General features: G+C 41.5%; 1 protein-coding gene across 8 annotated transcripts in view; it reads left to right on the forward strand.

Moving 5' to 3' along the window:
- LOC111928998 (uncharacterized) overlaps positions 1-19398 on the forward strand; it is a 130614-nt gene that overhangs the window by 37494 nt on the left and 73722 nt on the right. The window contains exons 4-9 of one of the 8 annotated variants that reach the window (XR_015286573.1): positions 3034-3148; positions 4290-4428; positions 4532-4774; positions 5626-5749; positions 10781-10857; positions 11274-12520. The gene's annotated coding sequence lies outside the window, so the exon portion shown is untranslated. Of the gene's footprint in view, positions 1-3030; positions 3149-4289; positions 4429-4531; positions 4775-5625; positions 5750-10750; positions 10858-11273; positions 12521-19398 lie in introns of those variants that run through there. The other 7 variants (XR_015286574.1, XR_015286575.1, XR_015286576.1 and 4 more) reach the window with 7 other exon arrangements.

The raw sequence follows: 19398 nt of genomic DNA on the forward strand, positions 1-19398 counted from the left end.
TTTGGTGCCTGATTTTGCATGTGTGTCACAGCTAGGGATGTGGCAGCTGGGTGTATTTAGAAGCCACAGATTCATTTGCTGTTAGGTGAACATGGCTCCTGATTGAGCCATGAGCCTATTGAGCTGTGACATGTCGCTTATCACAGGATATCACGCTTACCACACTAAAGGTGCCAGATAGTCCAGTAATGTCTGAATACTCTGGCTGGGACAAGTCAAACCTTGTGGCTGCTGTTGCTGCAGCACATGAGTGTTTAGACTTGATTGTAATGAAACCCTGTTGTGGAGCTGCACTTGCTGCCCTCATTGATGTCACGGTGAGAGAATCTGCAAAGGAGGGTTCTGCGTCATGCACCTCCACACAGACCTGTGCCTGTCATGTGGGGTGTGAAATCACATCCCAGCACGGGGGCCTGCATGGATTCCCAACCTGGAACTGGGATAAGAGTGCAAGATTACCCCTCCTGTTCCTGAGCAGTGAGCTAAGTTCTTGATACTCTATGGCACAGGTCATGCCAGCTGGGGTATGGGAGCTATGGCATTTGTGGTTGATAACTCATCAACTTTTGCAGCAAGGATTTGGGGTCATTTCTTAGCTACTGTGTACACTGGAAAGATGATGAAAAGCCCCTACAATGCAGGAGTACGTTGTATAAAAATGAGTTACATGTATGCTCCTTAAGCCTTGTGTGTCATTTGCTTAATTTTTAATTTTTGTGTGACGCTAGTTAAGCCCAAAGAAGCACTGATTTAAGAATGCCCCTAAGTGTGTTAGCTACTCGAATTTAAGAGGAGTAACAGCCTTGGGTTATGTGAGTATGGCCTGCTCCAGCCATAAGCCATTCACAAGGAGAATGTAGCTCATGATGAGCTTGTTCATTGCTCAGCTTGAAATCCTGCTTGCAGCATGTTTCGTTCGCAGAGATTTTTGCGAAATTTCAAGTACCGTGCCAGAATCGATGATTAGGAAACTCCAGAAGTTCGTATGTCTTAAGTTGGTGCGTCAAAACCAGCATGGAGGTGACAAAACGTTGGAAAGGGATAAATGCTTATCAGTTGGCAAGGCTGCAGCTAAATTGTATTCACATGCTTAGACCAAGCAAAAATGTAGGGCAGCTTTCAATATCCTGTAATTGCATTGTCAGTTTGAGCCTTCAGAGCCGCCTCAGATCCTGAGCAAGGTGCTGCATGCAGCGAAGAGGTTTGTTGCGAGTTCTGTTGCTCCCAGCTCATTAACTGTGATCAGCAATTGCGACAAGTCGCTGATTCACACCCTCGGTGGTGCTTGGCCAAAACCTATGTGAGCAGGGGGAGTCGAAGGCAAAGGCGGTGATGGCACTTGATGCCCTCTGTGGATCAGATATCGTCACTTGCAGCAGCAGTCGGGGCTGCTGCGCCAAGAGAGAGGGTGCCTGGGCTTGTGAAAAAATCCCTCTGGAAAATTCACTGCTGGAATCACTCTTGCTTTAGGGATGTTCCTCTGCGCGGGTCACTGAGCAGCCGTAGTGCCAAGGAGAGCCTGCCCGCTCAGAAGGAGGGTGGCATGTTTTGTGTTCCTGGGGTAGCCTAAGCGCTCTGGAGTATGCAAATCCTGCTGGGATGTAAAAGAAGCGCTTGGGAGCAATCATTGATTTTCTGTTGTGTGTTATCTATTTCCACCCGTTCTGGAGAAGGTTTACTGTGCAAAGGACGCAACTCGGTGGCATTTGCATTGCGCTCCTGTCCTGTTTCTGCAGAAAGCATTTCCTTGAGCACAAAGCAGCGTTTGCACTTAATGTAACATGACAGGAATCGTCCGTGCTGGGTTTGCGGTATAAACAGCTCCGAGGTCCCACGGCACGTTTGGCTCTACAGAGCTTGCAGGGTTGCCACAGAATCTGAGCAGTCACGTGTGGTTCTAGTTCTGGAAGTTGGTTAGTGTTCTCAGTAACGTAATTATCTGATGAAATACCTTTGGGGAAAGGTGTTGAAATTATTCTTGCTGTGAAGAGGGTTTAAATTTCTGCAGGAAACTCCAGTCTTTGAGTTTAGGCTCCCATGACCTATTTGAGACTGTGACCAGCCCGCTGTGCATGTACAGTAATGATTGGCTTTGCTCTTTGTGCTTCTGTGCCATGTATGATTCTGCCCCTAGAAAAAATGAAGTGGGTCCTGACTATGTTGGGAGTTCCAGCCAGGATCTCCAGTAACATCAGGCTGACCACCATTGGCGTTTCCAGACTCAGGTGTGCATATACACACACACACAGAGGCTTTTACTGGGATGCTTGTCGTTCTTCTGCAGCTTATTGCAGTAGGCTGCAGATGATGCTGACTCTCAGAAGTTTGAAGAATGTCCTAGCAGCACACATTCCCTCCCAGCCCAGTGGGAGTGGGCTTGTAGAGGAATGTACGTGGACCTCCCCTGCTGCCTTACCCTCCAAAGAATGCACAATGCCTGTGTTGGAGACAATTTGCATAATAGGGCACTTTTGCTTTTATGAAGGGAGAGATTTTTCTCTTCAACATTTGATAGTTTCCTTTGAGACCATGAACATATATATGCTCTTGGGTATATCTTGACAGTTATTGATCTGTAAGTCAGAAGTGTTGGACAGTGTTCTCTGGTGCAGTTCAAAATGCCCTTTAGTAGCTTTAGTTGCCAGAAACAACTGCCTATTGCTTCAAGTATGCTGAAGGCATTTGTTTTCACTTGGAAATAAAAAAGGAGCAAGAAAGAAAGTATTGACTGTAGTTGTAGAAGGGAAGCTCAATGCTAGTCAGTAGTAACCATTTGGGAAAGGTTTCTCTGATTACTAAATCAAATGTTAAATACTGGTGGAGGCTGAGCTAATTGTTGAGTTCCACCATACAAAAAATAAATGAGTGGGTGTCCTGGAAAACAACTCTCTGCCAGTGTCCAGAGCAGAGCAAATGAACTCAAAAAAATGTGTGTAGGCCACATGGTCATCTGAGGATTTGTTTTGATTTTCTTAGTCCTTCTATGTTGTTTTGTTGTCTGCATAATGTGATAAGTTGTTCTTCTGTCAGCAGGATGGAATATTCTGGACCACTGATTTAATGAAGATTTTTATTAGATTCCACTTGCTTCTCCAAGATTAGGGAATTAAGAAATGCAGTGATAAGCACAGCAAAAGAGCTGAAATGGGTAAATGATGGGGGGAGAGGCAGAGGGGAAGATGTTAATATTTCTGTCCATTTCCCTGGGAGAATCCTGATCTTGGCAGTCTGTGCATATGCAGTCCTGCAACAAGTGCAAAGGACACCTACCTCTGCACCCCTCACTATGGCAAAGTAGAGCAGTTTGTGTCTGCAGCTGCACACTTGCTGCATTGCTGGGAATAACCTTTGCTGTCACCCTGGCTGGGTGATGTGGAGCTGCTGGTGTCTGTCCTCTGCTTTCTTTCATGAGCCTGCTTATCAAGTTTATTACTTATGTCCCTTGGCTGAGGTTGCTTTATGTGCCTTAAAATAACCACATGGAATAGGGGCAGAAAGAAGAAATATTTGATGTTTATCTGTTTAGAGACCCTGAGTGATGGCACCAAGGATCCAGTAGTGTCGCACTAAATTATGGTTTCTGTTCTATTATTCATATTCTAATGCCCTCCTGCATTTTCAAACAAGGGCCAAGGCTTAAGTAGCATCAATTCTGTCTGGGTTCTTAGCTGATTTTAAACTAATTACTATGGGAACAAATGCAATATGAAAATCAAGTATTTGTTCTGATTTTTAGCATCTTGTATCACTTAGCTCATCAGTCAGTAAGATCATCAGCTGGTTCTGCTGCTTCACGAAAAGAAAACAGGCAACTTGCATAGTGAGCCCCATATTAAAACACACATTAAGAAAATAAGTACAAGCGTGCTGACACAAGAGCAAACAGTGGGTTGCAGTAAAACACCAGTTTGTAAGTTGACATGCTGTTTCTCCTGATAGAGAAGTCAGTTTTACTGCAAACACTTCTGGAAAGTGATTGAAGTAGGGAGTGGCTGAATCATGTCCAGCTATAATCCATGATAAACATCCACACAAGAATTAAAATCCTCATGTAATAGTATTGATGATCTCAAGTTTTTAGTTTCTTTTTGTACAGGCTGCAACCTGCAGCGTTATGGGTGGCTCTTGAAAGAGGTTAGGGTGTATCAGCCTTTGTCCACAGGGGCACTCTGTGGCAAACCCCTACGTTCCTGTTCCCAGCCCATCCAGATCACACAGCTGCCTGCAAGTGTTGTTTCTTGCATTATCTTGCATGTCTGGAGAGCTGTTCATTTGTTTGTTTTGCCCAGCACAGAATAAATTATGAGGTCAGATTACAACACCAAGTCAGGATGCTCTCAGGGTGTGCATCTGGAATCTGCAAGCCCTCCCAAATTCCCTTATCTAAATGGTGTCATGGAAAAGGAATGACATGCCTCAAAAATGTTGGTAAGTGACCAAAACAAATTACCATGTGTTTAATGTTATGTGTGTTATTGACTAAGAGACCTTCCAGCACACATTTAACCTGGCTGTTTTTTCCTTTTGGAAGAAAGCTGCTGGAAGTGCCTGAAATGGGTACGTGCACCATGGGCGTGCTCAGGTGATGCAGACTAACAAGTCACGGGTGAGGTATCAGAAGATTTCGGGTGTTTGCAGATGTCAGAGCAGAAGACCATGTGTCATACGGCAGCCTGGGGAAATGGGGACAGCTCTGTGTCCTCCTATGAGTAAAGGCTGCTTTATGTACATGTGGGAGAAGGGTAGAAGGACCCAATGCAGCAACATGATCCAAGTAAGTATTACAAAATGGATAATAAACCATCCCAAAAGCATTATTGTGTAGGAGGAATGGTTCTGGCCTGCAGCTATGTGTCAGAGAAAAATCATTCCTGAACCCACCACTGGTGAGGGCAGATTAGATCCTAAACTGGTAATGAAAAATCATGAAAACACGTGGAAGCTGTTTTTATCTTCTGTTTGCCTTTTCGTATACTTAAGTGCTTATTTTGAATACCTTTTCGTGTATTTCCAGTTATGTCTGTCATATTAATCCCTGGTGACACTATTGAGTATATGTCACATTACACAGTACTGAAGAATAGGCTTGAGCAGAAACCTCAGACATCTGTGGATTTGGTTGAAGTACAACTGTGCTTTACATGTGAGAGTTGTCTCAAACACACATGCATTCCTCAGACTTGACTTTTGCAGTTATAACAAAAATAGTGTTGATTTAGCAGCTTTATCACTTTTTCTCCTTACTGATTTCACAGTGAAGAAATAAACATAGTAATCTGTGTTTCTTTAATACATGAAGGTAAAATTTCCCAGTTTATCTGGGACAATGAGTATAATTATACCATTCTAGACATGGGATATGTTCTGGACTAAAAAGGAATATTTTTATTCCTGCAAATACTAGTCTTTTCTTTACCATAACTTCTGTGCGGGCTTTTGAGTAATGAAGTTTTCCTTGGCCAGTTTATCAGAACCATTTAAATGCTTGACATGTGTAAGCCAGTGTTTCAGAGCATATAAAATCCAGTTTCAGTGCCATTAAAATCCATATATAAAAATCCAAGTTCTCACCCGTAATTAACGGGCAATCACTTGTAATTGCCCTATGTCTCTTGTTTTTTACAGCGCTCTTGTACAATCTTATTACTCGGGTTACTCATCAAGATCTGGATTCAGCTGCCCTGCCCTGATTTCAGTTTTCAGTTCTGACATGGGATGGCTCCTTGTACAGCTCCCTGTGAACAGTCAGGTACGTTTGAGTTCTTGCTGAGTAGGCTTGTGTGGTACAAAGTATACATTCTGGTATTTACCAAGTCACAAATGTCAACGTAACAAATACTCTACGCCCCCGTGCTACGGAAAAAAAAATGGTCCTTTGTGAGGAGCGCTGGTTGTGTCTTACCATCTGTTTCTTGGAATGTTTTAGGTATTCTGTAATTCAGAAATAATTGAGCAAGTCAAAATAGTTGAGGATAACAAAAGACTTCTAGTAAACTTAAGTTTTGTTCTTAGAAGTAGTAGGGATAATTAACTTCAAAGGAATATAGAATGAGGTTCTGGCTCCTTTGTAGGCTGATTAGGTAAGAGAGGTGTGTCTTTGAGGTTAGCTCTGAGTGCAAGTGAAGCTCTTATGAGAGCCCATGTGAAAAATGGATCAGAATTCTTTGTCAGAGTTGCTTTTAGATAGCAACTGAATATGCTGGACAGTTAAAAGAGGTTTCTTAGTATTCATTTTGAGTAAGGAACTCCCAATTATCTGTTGTTACAGAATATTGTAACTCAGAGCCAGCCAGTTAGAGAAACTTGTTGCACACTGAGCATAAAACATGGCCTTCATACACTGCAGCATTTACAGGCTCTAATCTTTCAACCTATCAATGCTATCATGTGAATAATTGTGCTTTTACAGGCCCCAGTCAACATTTGGTGTGTTTGTTTTATAAACCCTTGTATATTTACTCTTTCATTTGAATATACATTGGTGCACTTGTCAGTACAACAGCTTCGGGAAAACACAGGTCAGGTAATTCTCCTGATCGATCTGCAAGTTAAGCAGACAGCAAAGAAAAGGGAAAGAAATCTTGAATGAATGATGTGAAAACAATCTTGTCTTTTGTTTCTGGAATGGTTTTTGTGCTGTGGTGCTATTCTTTAGGGGGTTCCACAAATAGGGAGGGAAGAACTGTTGTCACAGGTAAACTGGACTAAGGCTCTGGGAGAGGTATTGTAGTGTGGATGCAATGCAGAATTGAGTCCTCGTGGACGTTCTCATTAAGGCATTTGGCATTTTAGACTCCACTGAACTCACTTGTAGCAATTGTTCTTAGGACTCTAATCTTCTAGTGTAACAGTGGACGAGATTTCAGTAACTGAATAGAGAAGGAAACAAGGTTGGGAAATAGTTTCTATTACTTGAATAACATTTTAGCCCTTTCAGTCCTCCGTTAAATAATTTATGTATCCCTTGAAAGTAAAAAGCTGTGAGAATCTGATAGTTATCTGCTTAGAAAAATAAAATCAAGTTCTTTGTACTAACATGCTTTGACATCCAGTCAACAACATTTCATTAACATCTCTTGAGCGGGGGCTGTGTTTTGTAAAGTAATCAGAAGCCAAGGTTGTCATTTATGTGGCAGTGACGCCCACAAGTCACCCCTGGACTCTGGTGTGCGGGCTCCTGTACCCAAGTGGCCTGGTCCCTGCCTTCAGGTACCTCCCAGCTAATTGCCAGTGATGCACTGGAGGTGGGGAGGGTGAGATGGAGGATAAGGGTAATTGGCAGCATCATCAGGCTGGGTTACCCTGGTGCCAAGCCTGCAATTATCAGAGCTGTTGGCAAACATGGGCCCAGCCAGGTCTGTCCCACCACCCACCAAGCAGGGCCCAGCACAAAGGCTGACTGAGGAAGAGTTCATTGCTGTTTCTCAAGTGGATGTCAGGGAAGAGATCCCATATCATGACTCCTGGGTAAAGTGTTGTACTGCTGAACAGGAACTCTGATGGCAGCTCAGATGTGGCACTCAGAGGTCTCCCGTGGCACTCCTGCCATGCAGCTGTGAGAGAGGCAAATCTTTCAGTGAGGAAGGAAGAGCGCCTTGAGGTTAGAACTTCAATTAGAACTCCAGAGAACTGGGGTGGAAAATGCTACTTTAAATTAGTACTGTTCAGGAATGTCCATACACATAAAGCCTTGCTTTCCCATATTTAATTTCTTTCTCCTCATCTTGTTGAATCTATGACCTTTTTAAATCAGCAGACCTAAGTTAATGGAGCTGCGTTTATAATAATTATTCTGTTCCACTTATTTCTACTCAGTTAGGGGAAGAGGTCTACAGCAAAGCCTAGGAAGTTGAAAGGAAGGCTGCTGCAGCCTGCCCATGGTACTGTTCTAGCTCTTGTGCTTTAGTGGCAGAAAGGACATGTGTCATTTGCTGATAGCCAAGTGCAGTTCTCTGATGATATCTTTGAGGCATTTCCCATATTCTGCTTTACCGTCTTAATTGGGAGAATAAATTTCCCTACTTCACCCATTACCCCTTGTCTTTGCTGCATGTACTCTTGAGTAGTCTTGATGAAATGAATTCAGAAGAACTTCCATTTTAATGTGGTTTTTTCCTCCCTCAGTAGACGTAAGGTGGCATCACAATCTGTGTTCTGGTTCTCAGGCACCCTGGCTCTGAGTTGTGCTCTCAGGCTGATACAAGCAGAGACTGCTTTGCCCTGTCATTGCTGAAAATGAAGATGTGTGGCAGAGATAGAAATCACCTTTCACTGTTGAAGCTGAATTAACCCCTCCGTGTTAGTGGCAACTGCTACTTTGGGACATACCTGTGCCAGTCACTGCCACCATACTCCTAGTGCCGGGCACAGATTCCAATGCCGTGTGAGCAGCTGTTTGTGTGAACGCAGGGGAGAGGAGGTGTTTGAGGTATTTAGAGACTCCAAGCTGCAGGTGCCGATGCCACTCGGCAATAGGGAACCTACAGAACCCAAGTTGGGGCGTTAACAGCTCGTGGAGGACCTCTAGAGAGCAAAAGCGGTAATTGTTCATTCCTGACTGCCCGGTGTTCCCTCAGCACGCAGAGCAGTGTCCCTGGCACAAATCCATAGGTGCTCGAAGGCTTTGTATTTACGTAAGAGTTGAGTCTTCTTGTGTACACCCGAGTTTTACAGCTCACGCCTTCACACCAACTTCCAATTTATTTTCTATTTATGGAAGTGTCTGACCACCTAGATAATTTTCCTTGATGTAGTGGTTATTCCAAGAGTTTGGATGCTAGATGACCTATACTGGTGTTTGAAGTTCACCTTCATACATGACTAAAATGCACTCTGTTGTCAGTAAATACCTGAATTTGGTCAAGTTGCAACTCATATTAGCTATTCTCATCTAAGTGCAAGTGTCATTTAATAGCATGCCAGTTCTTGCAGCTGTGGGGTTTAGAAGGCATTCATGTGTGCAGAATGTCCAGGAGTAGGAACTGCTCCCTTGCACAGAGGATCAGGAATGTTTATACTGAAGTTCTCAGTCTTTAACACACCTATTTCAACTCATTCATTTTACAGCAGTGGCACTGGTTACATGTGTATGCTTTTATTGCCTTTTTTTAAAATTATTATTCTGGATTTTTTTTCCCTTGTTCTCATTCATGATGAATGAAAATTTACTTTGAGCTGAACTGATTCCAGATAGGGAGAATATTTACCAGAGTTGCTCACTAACAGTGTTCTGTTTAACCAGGCAGCTGCAATATCTGTTTCCTGTATTTGGGCTGGGGTGTGTTTCTGCTGAGAAATGAGCATTTGCTTGATGAGCTCTTGAATAAAAATTGCTTGTGCTAGTACTTGGAGTTTGAGATAAACAAATTAAACAGTAAACTGCTTTAAATTATAAGGACTTTATAAAAGGCTTTGACACGGTAAGTTAATTTTTCAAATAGGTTGACATTGCTTGAATTACTGAGACATCAGAGAACCATCACTTAACTATCCTATAAAATTATGGCCTTCAAATCCAGAAAAAATTCACCAAAAGCCCTTATGAGGAAAAATCTATTTTCTTTAACAACACCTGCTTGAAATATCAGTTGAGTATCTTTGTGCTGAGAGGTGCCAAAAGTAGATTGACTGTTCTTTGGATATAGTCAAGTTAGCAACAGGACCCACAGCATTTCAGTACTTCTTTTTTGTCATTATTGTAAATTCAGAATTAGCCTGTTTACTTGCCTTGAGTCAAATTAATCCAAATATTGAGAGTGAATGTGATCCAAAAAGGCTGCTAGAAACAAATAAAAAAAAACTAAAAGAAAGCTGTCTTTGGCTCCCTTGTGCCAAGACTATAAGTTGATTAGAAATTGTTGGCTTTCCCATCATCAGTACATCCTTGGGGAAAATGTCTCAATAAAGAGCTGTAGATTTTATTGACACCTAGTAGGATATTTTGTGAGGAACCCTCATATCTTTTGACACCTTTCAAGCATTACTTCAATAAAATGAGGTTCTATTGGAAAGGCTGCAGGGGTTTTCATATCTATGCTAACATTCTGGAACTGTCTCTGGAGCTGTGTGTAATTCTAAGTGAAAAGAGCCAAATTAATTCATCTTGGAAGGAAAAGAGTTGTTTCAAGAATTATTTAATATTTGAATGGTTTATATTCAGTCTGTCCTATTATTTGTGTACTTCAATAGCTCTTCCACCTGAAGATGTCAGTGTTTGACAGTTATTGAGCCAAACCCTACCAAAACAGATGATTAAAGGCTACAAATTATTGTCAGAATAAGTACCTAACACTCCTGTAGGAGGATGTTGCCATTAAAGAAATCTGCTGTTTTTACTGAGTCTTCTTTGATTGCACTTCTTTACATGCTTTTCATGATTATTTACTTTCTTGTAGATTTGAGTTCAGCTCTAGAAAGCAGAACTGAGGGTATTTTGCATTTGTAATAATCTTTGATAATCTGAAATAATACAAAAGCTAAAGAAGGGAAGGCTAATAAGCAAATGTGAGTGGCTGCTATCACTTATTTTGTGAAAAGCAGTCAGGTTCTAGCAGACAATCAGCTGCCAACCACCTTGTTCCTTTGCTAGGACATGTCATGGTACAGTTGAGCAGGTGTGTTGATGGAAAAATGGGAGAGCAAAGACAACCCAGGGTCTCCCTCCTTTAATTCCTTTATTTCAAAGGAAATTCAATGAAATCTAGTGATTTAGTGAAGAGACCTAGTCAAGACTCGGTGTCTGTCTGTGCAGCAGCTCCTTCTGACCAAGTCCATCATCCAGCCTGCAGGTCCTAAGGAGAGATCAAACATCGAGGTGAGCGTGAGCTTTCATGGCATTGGCAAAGCTGAACATCACAGGTGAGAAAGTTTATACAAAATCTCAGAGGGACTCCCACCTTCCCCGTCAAAATTCACAGAGCAAATTTATTCTCGTTTCTTATTTATTCATAAGAAATGAACAGAGTTGGGTGGTTTTCCTTTCTGCCGATCCGGGTGCACTTGCAGGGGGTGCCCACAAGGCGGCACTCGGGCAACACGGATAGAGGCAAGGTGTCGTTACCGTCCTGGAGAATGGGAGCTTTTTAAATGGAATGTTAATTGAGAAATAGCCGTGTTTGTAGATAAATACAATTTCTTCATTAATAATTTTTTTACAAATTGTTTTTACAAAAGTTTTTTAACAAATTTTTTCATTAATAAAAAAATTACTGTTAGCTATATCAGCTCATGTAATGATTAACTTTATAAAATATTCTTACCCCTGTTCCCTTTAGTAGCTGAGGGATTAAGAAAAATGCTGAACTCTGTGGAAGACCCTCAGAAGACTTTCATTAGAAGATCATTATATTTGTACCTGTATCTGAACTGGCTGACTGCTTTGTTCTCTGAATTCTGATGAAACTTTGTCAAAGTTTAATACAAAATTTCATGTCTTGAATAGTTTCAAATTTCCTAATTTCCAGCCTAAACTTATCAAGGATCAGTTTATAATTATTTTTGTCTGTGTCTGCATGGTTTCACACACTCTGCATGTAGCGAGTTGGTGAGAAAGGTGTTTTGTCTCTTCTCAGCTTGACTCTAGACAATCAAGACCAACTGCAGCCCATTTCAAATTCCCCTTTTAGCTTCCAATGACAGGAAAAAGGCATGGCCAGTTCCTGGTTTGCTGCTGGAAGAGTTGGCAGAACTATAGTCAATGTATCACTGACCTCAGAACTGCTCTGTCAGGTACAAGAAATGAATTAAAGGTGGCAGCTGTGTAACAGGAATCAAAATTGCAGGGCTGAAAGTGAGAGAAAATAGACATCTGCTCATCAAATACAAGCTGCTTCTGAAATCTGTTTGAAGAAAAGATAGCACCCCATTCCCCAAGTGCTTTGAGTATGTGGCACTTAGGAGCCTTATGGTTTAGCTGGAATTTCCCAAGGTAACACCAGATATGTTGTGCTTACTTCCCAAAATGTAAGTTGCTTTAAATCTTGTACAGGGCACAGCCAAAAGATCATCCTTGTCAGGAGCAGGAGGGATTTGATTTTTCTCCCTGGTGTTTTACTACCAGATCTCATAAATGAGTGTGATAGGATGATGAGACTGAGCAAACTTAGCTGCTGGTTTATGATGTTGCTTGGACTTAGCACAGCTTTATTGCTCTGGTCTCTGAGACCAGGCTCTACTGGTACTTGAACATTTGTGCAATATCTCTGGATTTACAGGTAGAAAATGCTGAACAAGGGTGTCCAGAATGTGTGTGGAGTTGATAAAATAAAAACACAACATGCAAGTTTACTTTGATAGAAAATCTGATTCAAGCACGTGAAATAAAATGGGACTTCATTTCCCCCCTCCTCTTCAGTTCAAAGGCTGTTGGAATAACCTTTTAATTCAATATCTTTTATTCCTCTTGAATTTATATTAAGCAACTGATAGAGAGCAAGTCAATAGAATTCATCCTTCAAGTGAAGAATGCTCGGGAACAATGCCAATGAAGTTGAGTCATATTAAAGCTCATGAGTTGGCTAAATATTTTATTGCTTTATTATCTTCTCTTCAGACACTGTTCATATCCCTAATAATACACAAAAGAGTCAAAAGTTGCTAATGTTTCCAGGCATTGCTTTGGGAGAAGAAAACATGCTTAGGAAAGGGGGGAACAAAGGGGACCTGGCAGCTGTGTCCTTGTTTTAGATAACGAGCCTGATTGCTTTGCTGATTTGTGATCATTAGAGCCACATGAGGCTGTACCTGGTGTTGAACCGTTACAGTTTGAAAGAGGAAGACAGTCTCAGTTCAAGGTGAAAAGCCAAAAAGCAGAGAGGATTTGTAGCAACTGCATCCCTGGTAGTGTTTTGTTTGACTGCATGAAACCCTTGGGAATCTCAGCAGTTCATCCGGGGGTATGGATTCATCCCTGTAGGGCTGAGCAGCTTTGAGGTAGGAATTATTTGTGAAACTTGAGAAAGATGGCTCACTTGTGACTTCACTTCAAGGAGGCATGTCCCACCTACTCCTGAAAGAAAGATAACCATTATGTCTCTGGCTTCTCAGCCTGAAGCTGAGGGTTTTATTGTAGAGGTAAAAATCAATGGGACTTCCCACATAAATAAGCCTGCCTTTATCTCAGGAGTGGAAAGCTCAGGCTTGTCATCAGAGAGGGGTGTGGGTGTTACTTAAAGCTGTAACTTTCCCAGCACCCAAAAACATGACTGGTCTTTCTCTTGGTAAGAGATCTGTGGCCATGCAGATGAAATAGGGTTATTGATATACGTGCCAGAATCCTGCAGAAGCATAACAGTAGCTCTGAAAAAGAATTATTAATCTTAATTCTCAATTATTTGGGCTCACTTTTTGGGATGTAGTGAGATCTTCTGCCACAGGAAAACTGGATAAATATCATTGTATTATGACAATTTATTCCACTGCCACAGAGTGGCCTTAATTTACCAGCTCCTTTGATCCTAGCACACAGGATCTGCTTCTGAAAATTATTATTTCTTACACAATGAATTTGTTTTCTCTCTGCTCCCCAGCTGGGTTGGATGCAGTTCCATCCCCTTTGTTTTTCTGGACTGGGAGTTGGTTTCTAAATGCCAGTGGCACATCCTAAAGCTTTTAATCTTCCCCTGCTACCTCAATGCCTACCAAAAGAGTCCATCAGTCTGCAGGCAGCATCACTTGCATAGTCAGATGTGTCTGGCACAAGGCAGAGTGCGCCAGGAAAGCTCATCAAGAATTTCTGTCTCGTCAAAGCTGAGGGATGAGGTTAGTCTCTGTTAGTCAGCAAAGATTCTGGGAAAATCCATCTTCCTGGAGCCTCCCCAAGCCTTAATTAGAGAACAGATTCATTCTCAAGCAAGTCAGGGTGCTGTCAAGTTCAGGAAAAGTCAAATTCATCTCTTATTTTTGTTTCTTATCTACTTCTTCTTATCTTCTAGTCTCTATCACTCGTGTTCATGTGTTCTGTAATGCCTCATGTGGAACTCGACATTCTTAATTAACACCTACAAATACTGATTTGATTTTATTTTTGGAGACAAAATAGATAGTGCTTAATCATCATTTGGGATGGAAAAGGCAGGTGGTTCACCTGGGAAGCTTTCTTTTCACCAAAGCTTTGGGAGATGACAGAAGACAGAATTAGCCTAACCTCTCGGTGAAGAAAAGATGATGACTTGCTGAAACAAAAAATATCAGCATGCTGTCCTGGGAAACCTGCTTTTGTGGTGTTCTCAGCACTTTGTGTATAAAAAAATAATTAGGAAATGGGGTTTTTATAGTAGAACTTGTTCAAAGTTGGCATGGAATACAGTTTTTTTAAATTTTTGATGTTCAGAGTAACCTTCTTGGCAAAGCATTCCTCACGCAATAGAAATCTGTATGGAGTAGGTCATGTGTAAGAGTAGAGAGGGGATGTACGAGTCATCCCCGAGACACGTTCGGTTTATGAACAGGAGTAAATTGAAAACAGTGATTGGAACATCTGGACACTTTTAGATGACTCTTTACAGGAAGGCACAAGTGAGAATTGCTTATGTTGCAAGTTCAGGCCTGTTTGCAGGCAGGAAGGAGTTTGCCAAGAGTTGAAGCCTCACTAACGTTCCTGTCGCTGATTGCAGCGCTGAGGTAAGAGCAGCCAGCAGAAGTGGGCACCTCATTGTCAGTCCCAGCTCAGCTCATCTATTCACCAGCCCCCTGAGGTGCTCACAGAGTTGGCTGGCAAAATTCTTTTTTGTTAGGAATGTTCTTGGTCTATAGCAGACCCACTTGAAGCTGTTCCTGATGGCATTGCTGTGATGTGTGAAATGGAGGAGGGCTTGGTGTGAGGAGAGCTGGCACAATAGTCACAGCTCAAACACAACGAGGGTTTGTACAAGAGTGCAGGCAGGCCTCCAACAGGAGGATTTTGCTGTTCTTGAAGTGTATCTGGATCCTGGGGAAGTCAGCTTTGTGCAATTCAAGCACTGCCCAGTCATCTGCTATGTCTGGCTGAAGTGGGAAAACTTCTTCACAGTCATGATAACGTCATTTCTTTAATTAGAAGGACAGACTGAAAAAAGCATGAAGCGTGCACAGCATGAAATAATAGCCAAGGCAAATCTGCTAGTTTTATATACTCTTATTTGGAGGAGTTTGAAGTATGGGGATTTGGAATGGTGCTTTTCTGTAATGGTTTCAGACTTGATATGATGATGACTGTGTGCTGCTCCAGGGTGAACATGGTTCAAATAGCAGTTCATATACACTAAACCCATGAAGATATGCTGCCTTAAAAGGATTTATCATCTTCTATTATTCTATCTTCCTGCAAGATCTGCTCCAACAGATGTGTAGGGAGAGCTGAAAGGCACAATGATGGAGGCTGTGGAGCTGAGAGAAAATTTCATGACTGCATTGGTAGCAATTGGCATTTCCAGTCATGTTGTACTGTAAATTCAGATAGGCAAGACCTGTGCTTACAGCTCTGCTGCCATTTAGGCACAGCAGAGTTTTGTATTTAAATGCAGCAAATTTAAATTTAAATGTATTTTAAGAAAGCCTCTTATTAAACAGTAATATTGTGTGCGAACAGGTAGGTATTGGGGCAGGAAATTAAGGGAAAATGAGACTTTGCAGTCACATATGAAAGAGTTGAAGATCTCAGTATATGTTCTATTTTATATAACATTATAGAGTTTTGTCAGCTTTCTCCAGTAGGGCTTGTTTGGGACTGAAATGAACCATCTCAATTAGTTCATCCAGATCCCCTGCTGCCTTTCAACTCTTCTGTGTAATCCTACCCTTAAGCTTTACTCATTAGGCAGCTGTGGAAAAAATATTTTGCCTATATTAGGGGGTTTCCCCCCCAAGAAAATGCAGCATCTTTATGAAGGTGATATTTTTAAGTGCCTGAGATGAGGTTTGTCGTGAACACTGTGCTTGGCTGGCAGTGGTAGTGGCTTTCAGTGCTGGGAAAGCGAGGATATTTGTTTTTGTGCATTCTCAGTGTTGAAAGCTGCCCATGGATAATACTGATGCCAGTGCCTTTGGCATCTGACTCTTCACGGTCTGCATTTGGTCCTGAGGGAGAGAGGTCTGGATTACATGGACCTCTGCTAGTCCTTTAAGCAGTCCAATGAAGCCAGTTAATCATTTTCTGAACAGAAACCAAAGCAGAAATTTCAAGCTGTAGAGTTAATTGGAACAACTGAAAAGTCAGGGTTTAAGCAGTAATTACTGCTTAGAAAATAGCTCTTTTCTGAGCTGAGGTGGTTTCTTTCCTCAGAGGCTCTTTACAAGTTCTCTTTTCCACAGTATCATATTCCATGAGTATTTTGTTCACCCTGTCAAAACTGCACCCTCGACTCAGCTTTTAAAAATTGCCATTTCTGCACAAATGCCTTGGAAAGGGCTGAAGTTCATTGTGTTCTTTGTGTCACTGCCTCTCAGACCTTAGTGAATCATGGATATTTCTTGCGAGTTATGTAAAGGGTGAGGAGGAACTGCTCATTTCTCTGGAGTTTAAAACCAAAACATAATGACAACAACTCCTCAAATGACATGACCCATGTGGCAAGTCAATAGAGAAACACAGGTTGTAGGGAATCATTTGCCTTATTTTTCCTTTTAATTCCATCACATTTATTACTATTATCATATCTTGATTTGTCAGTACTTAATCTCATCTGCTGCTGCCAAAAGATTTTGATCCTGAAATGGATCTCTCTAGAAAGAAGGATGGGTTTCCAGTGACATTGTGAAAGAAACACTGCAGGTTTAATGCTGACAGAGCTGTCTGGATTCTATTTTTCAACAACACTAATTTCAGCCTTAACTTAGCAAATGGAGCAAATTTATTTGCTGTAGTGTTAATAAATCTGTGAAGATATGCCCCAAACGTATCTTAAAGACGAGGGAAAAGGAGTGAAAAACCACAAGAGAAAATATTTCAGGTTGAAGTCTTCTGGCAGGCAATTCTAGGTGGGTGCATGCAAGATTCTTTTGCTGTTTGCCAGCAGGAAAACAATTCTCTTTATGAACTTTTTACCTCCAGTAAAACACCTGGTTGTCATATCTGTGACTCTTTTGTGGTAGACTTAAGCCCTCTACCCAGTTCATTGTGCTCAGTGTATCCCTGTCACACATAGCACACCAGAATGTAGACTGTACACAGGGTGTTTAATGTGATGTGGTTTTGAAAGAATTAATTAAACCTTTCATTTGTTATTATGCAAGCAGTAATTAATTTCAAGTTAGCGTGCCAGAAAACTGTAATGTGTGGGGAGAACTGGGTGGTTTGTTTCCATTTATCTCTGCTTCCATCCAGATATGTCAGCATCACTCCACTTGAGCATGTATGTAGAGAGCAGATAGAAACTGGGCAGTCTTTTATTTCAAGTTGAATTGCCCCCTACACTTGGAGTGAATCAGCTCTGTTTTCCACTCTAACAGCTTTTGAGAGTTAGAGCAAAACAAACATGAAAACCACAGGAGTTGAAGGTTGTTAGGTGAAACTCAGTGATTAAATGTCATCTATGAGGGCCAGGTTTGCCAGTATCCCTTGCCCAGATGTGCATCTTCCATGCTTTGTTGAGTAAGATACTTACAACATACATTGCAAAGTTATTCTCCAAGTTCTGGCTTGCATCTTTTGATAATTTTGGTTGGTTTTGTGCTCTTCAGCTGTTTATCTTAGCCTCATTCTGAGAGCACTGCAAGTCTAGAATTTGAATTTCAGCACTGGAGAGCAAAGAGGGTAGAAGGTTATAGCACCCCCAATAAAGAAGAAAATGAATCAAAAAAAGACAAGCATACTTTTTCTGTCTTTGGAGCCTTTTTTTATATATCAGAGGGCAGATTAAAACAAAAGCAAACCCACTGAAGCTACCAGGACAGACTCTACTAATCTTACTGGTTTTGGAGCTAGACTTCAGTCTCTGCTCTTGAGTTAACCAGTAGGGAAAAAAATCTGTGGTGTTTGAATGTGCTGCCAGCAGATGTCTCACACATTTCCTTACAAAAGCAGATTAATGACTTAGCTGGCTTTGATCATGCAGCTCTGAGAAACTGAAAGTTCATGAAATGGTTTTCATTATGTTATGGACAAATCTCCAGTAGCTGCAGCATCAATTATTTTTAGACCTTTCCTGAGACAGGGTTTACAAAGTAATCAAACCAGAACAAAATTTCAGGTTTTCTTTTGGTGTTTTCATGCTCAATATGGAACTTAATGTACCTAAAATGTCCAACTCCTCACATTACAATTAATTTATATTTCAGGCTTTCTCTTTTTTTTTTTTTATTTACTCTTCTGCCCTTCAGACTGCTCGTGCAAAGGGACTCTAAAATGGCCTGGAAATCACGATTTATCCCAAATGTAAAGAGTTTGGCAGAGTACCACCAATGCAAATGAGGTTGGCTGTGTTCTCCCATAAAAACTGCTTGCATTAATTATTCCTTCTGGTAGCAAAGGAACACTCTGAATTACACTGTATTTTACACAGCTTGGCATTATACAGAGATGGCTGCTAAAAGCCTCAGAGAGCCAGTTGTGCTGTGCCACATCCCATTTCAGAGCCGTTTTCAGAGGTTGAGTGCTTTGCTGTGTGTCTGAGGTCTGTTCTCCTAGCCATGGAGCCAGAGAAGGATTAATAATAACATTTGTGCTCCCTGAAAAGTTCTCAGCAGCCTGATTAGTCTGATTGTGGAGCTGGAACGCAGCAGGAACAATAGACCAGGAAAGCAGAAGTGCTGTTTCTGTTTACTTGAGATACCGGAGTGATTGTGTAAAATTGAGAGCCACCTCTATCTTCTATAGAAACAAGAGATCTGTCCCCAGAAAGAGAAAAGGTGACCTGGTGCTCTTGTAGTTGCAGGAGAGTGGCTGCTCTTGTTCTGTGTTCAGAAGAAAATTTCAGCTCCTGAATACCTGGAAAAACAACCTATGTAACATAACCTTATTCCCAGGAATGCTGGTGCCACAATAACAGGGATGACTCTGAATATATTAGATGGGCTTGATATTCTGTGTAAAGGGAGGAAATCCATCCCCAGCAGTCTGAGGGGCAGCTTTTTAGATAGGCAGGGGGATGCTTTGGAAGGCATTTCACAACTGGCTAATCTTTTAGTATTCTGACTTTGTACATCAAAAATTGAGTTCAGTGTTTCTCAAAATTCAAGGCCCAGATAAGGGACAGAAACAAAAGAAATGAGTAGGGAAATAAAAGCAGGTGTAAGAAAAGTAAACAACACCACTGTTTTGCTTGTGTTTTATATGCCCTTCTGCCCATCTTCTGCTGTGTTTATTTACACCATAAATTCGGTGTAAGTAATAGCAATTTAACCCAAAGAAGGTGTTCAGGAGGTGAATGGAGTTCTGGCCATCATTTTCTGCTAAGCTCCTTATAAAGGAGCAACAATCCAACA

Source organism: Cyanistes caeruleus, chromosome 5 (assembly GCF_971803275.1).
Source record: "Cyanistes caeruleus chromosome 5, bCyaCae1.hap1.1, whole genome shotgun sequence".
Lineage (NCBI taxonomy): Eukaryota > Metazoa > Chordata > Aves > Passeriformes > Paridae > Cyanistes > Cyanistes caeruleus.